The sequence below is a fragment of the Sciurus carolinensis genome, chromosome 7 (assembly GCF_902686445.1).
Source record: "Sciurus carolinensis chromosome 7, mSciCar1.2, whole genome shotgun sequence".
Classification (NCBI taxonomy): Eukaryota; Metazoa; Chordata; class Mammalia; order Rodentia; family Sciuridae; genus Sciurus; species Sciurus carolinensis.
Genome location: NC_062219.1, coordinates 130,151,488 through 130,154,730, shown reverse-complemented (window position 1 = coordinate 130,154,730; position 3,243 = coordinate 130,151,488). Strand labels below are relative to the sequence as shown.

General features: G+C 39.6%; 1 pseudogene; it reads left to right on the top strand.

The window, feature by feature from the left end:
* The first annotated feature begins 407 nt into the window (after positions 1-407).
* Positions 408-2,800, top strand: LOC124989423 (proteasome subunit alpha type-1-like; annotated as a pseudogene).
* The last annotated feature ends 443 nt before the right edge of the window (positions 2,801-3,243 follow it).

Sequence of the window (3,243 nt, the reverse complement as noted above, 5' to 3'; positions counted from 1 at the left end):
CAAAAAGAAAAAAAATGAGCCCTTATTAGTATACCTCTAGGAAGATCATTTATCTGGAAAAAGGTACATAGACTTCATTCTCTCTCATTGTGCAAATTTTAATGTGCAGACAACAGTCAATTGAATGTTTCGTATTCCTTCCTAAAACAAAATTGGTCCACATCGCTTTTTAACTGAATTTTAAATACACTTTGGTTACCAGTACATATGATTTCACTTTGGACTTACCTGTTTCTTAACAACTTTGATTAGATACAGGGGAATGGATGTAAATATGCATATATATTTAAATATATTTAAATATCTTTAAATAAAAAGCAAAATGCCCTCTTTACTGGATATTATGTCGGAATTTAAAATAATGGAATAATAGTGGAATCTAAAATATTTTTAATTCTGTATCTGACATGAGTGTGGATATCAGCAACATCAGGTCCAGCAGGTCAAGAGCTGAAGAGGTAAGTAATCTTACTACAATTTGCCAAATTGATTTTCTGCATTGTACTAGCAGAAGTGGTATGACAGAGCCTTCTCACATGAATGAGAACATCAGCTCCTTCCTGAAATGTAGAAGGAAGTAGAATGGGAAGGTGGCTGTGTCCCTCCAGCTTCTGATGACCTCTATCTGCTCAGGACTGTCACAGTTTTGAAAGGTGAGAATGCTTCTCTGTATGACTCCCCTGCTCTTACTGGATTTTGCATCACATAGGACAACGCAAAACTAACATAATTTCAAATTTCTTGAAAAAAAATCACTGAAATGGATAATTTCTCCATGTCATTTTCTGTCACTGAATATGACATCATGCAGCCAGATGTTCATCTCTGAATCAGTGCAAATGGCTGAATATTGCCTAGCCAAAGGTCAGAAACTCTTGTGCACTAATTGAAATGGAATCCTTCTGTAAGGAGAAAACTGAACATGAAAAGATAAAACAACCTGTCCAATAGAAGAGAAAGCATCAGAAGGAGAACAACTTGAGCAGCTTGCATCACAGGAGGGCATCTATAGAGTAGTTTGGAGGCCTGAAGGTAGAGAATATGCTGTTGGTACTTGTAGAGAAGAAATGCCATGTGTCCACTGGCCCAGCCCATGACACAGTGGAACACAGCAGCTCTGAAGACCATGGAAAAGAGAAAAACTAAACAGGTTGTCTAGCTCCCTGGTAGAAAATAACAGTAATGGTTTCTTTTACTAAGTTCTGGTATGTTCAGGCTGCTGATATTGCTGATGTAAAATGGTAAGCTCATGCTCATCAAGGGATTGAGCATTCAAAAGAACAGCAACAAGGGAAGGATGGTCCATGCCAACCTGAACTGTAGCCTCACCTGCCTGGAGGCTCTAGGGATGATGGTGATGACCTGGACCACTGTGAGGAGACTGGTGGTGCTGACGAGCAGGTCCCTGACCTTTGTCTCCCAGTAAACCACAACATTAGAGCCTACATCACCTATGAGTTTTCCAAACCAAAACTGGATATTGTCCTTGGTTTTCCTTTTGTAAAAAGCATTATTATATTTGTGAAAGTCACATGGATGATAATAATATATAGATATCTTCTCAATACCTCTAAATAAGTAAATGTACTTCACAAGGACAAAGATATTCCCAGCATTGTCAAGCCCTGCTAGAAACAAGAAGGTTGTTCAAATGACCAGGTTCAGACCATTTCTAGGCAGAGAAGCTTCGATGTATCAAACACCTTTGTTAGAAGGCAACAACAGTGGTTGTCTGTGTCTATAGAAAGCAATTCATATCAGCAATTTTGAGAATCAAGATACACAGTAGAGCTCACTGTGTCCAAAGAGCTCTTCCTACTCCTCCTTCTGTGATGCTCTTACTATTTCCTCCAATATGTTCTTAAATGTCAACTTAGAGACTTGCATTCAAGGTTCTGAGCATCCCTTGATTCTGAAGCTTTGACTGAGTTCACACTCAGGCCTGCCAGCAACTATGGTGCATTGAACCTGATTTCGAAGGTTTAGGGTAGAGGTCTGGTGACTGGGAAAAGTTTTCAACCAGTAGGCAAGGATGACACTGGAGCCCTTGGGGCAGGATTCATCAAGTTGAATATTCAATGGAGGCTGTTAAAAGGGTTCAGTCACAGGTTGTCTGAAACCATAACCCTGCAGTGTTGGTTGCACTGACGAGGACACAGTCAGAGCTTGGAGCTCACCAGGAAAAAGTTCTTCTTGTTTTCAGTCATACTGGTGTCTCAAAGACTGGGTTTTCTGCTGATGATAGACTATTATGTAAGCTTATATATCAGGAGTGTTTGGATTCCATATTTGTATTTTATGGACCATTTCCTGGGTCTCCTTTTGTATCTCTATGTGGAAGCAAGACCCAGACACCAGCACAGAGTTATGACCAGAGACTCTGTGTTTTGGGCTTCTTATTCCTGGTTTTGATGCTACCAGCTGTCACCATTTCCAAACCTGTCCATCTGCTACCTATTTGTACTGCAGAGCTAAGTCCACTGGAGCATGTTCTCAATCAGCTCCTACTCACATGGAAAGACATATGTCTGGATTTATGGAGTACAACTTAGATGTACTTGTTAAACATGGTCATTTCGCCTTTAGAGAGACACTTTCTGCAGAGCAGGACTTCACTACGGAGAATGATTCCATTGGAATTTTTGGAATATTCTTGGACTCTATAATCGATGATGATGATGATTGTGTCCCATTCCTGGAAGGACTTGAAGACAGGCCACAGAGGAAGGTGCAGCCTGAACTACCTGCTGAGGAACCACTGGAGTATGGATGGATAAACTTTCCTGTCTGTGTGTTATAAAATATTGATGATGCAGAAACATATATTGATGGCAGTAATCTCTACTTTGAACCAAAAGATGCAGGACTGGCAAAATATGTTTTAGGAATCAGTCCAAATGCATTTTTTTAAAGTAACCATCCCATTTTATATAATGAGGTACATTCCTTGAGAAGGTCTATAAAATCATTGCTAGGAATTATAGGTATTCCAATGTTTTTTTTTAATTGTATACAAATGGGATACATGTTGTTTCTCTATTTGTACATGGAATCAAGGCATACCATTTGTGTAATCATAAATTTACATAGGAAAATATTGATTAATTCATTATTTTTCCCTTCCCAACCATGCCTCCCACCCCGCTTTTCCCTCTATACAGTCCTTTTTCCTCCAATCTTACCACCCTCCCTATCCCTATCCCTAAACCTAACCCTAACCCTAATGCTAACCCCTCCCACTCC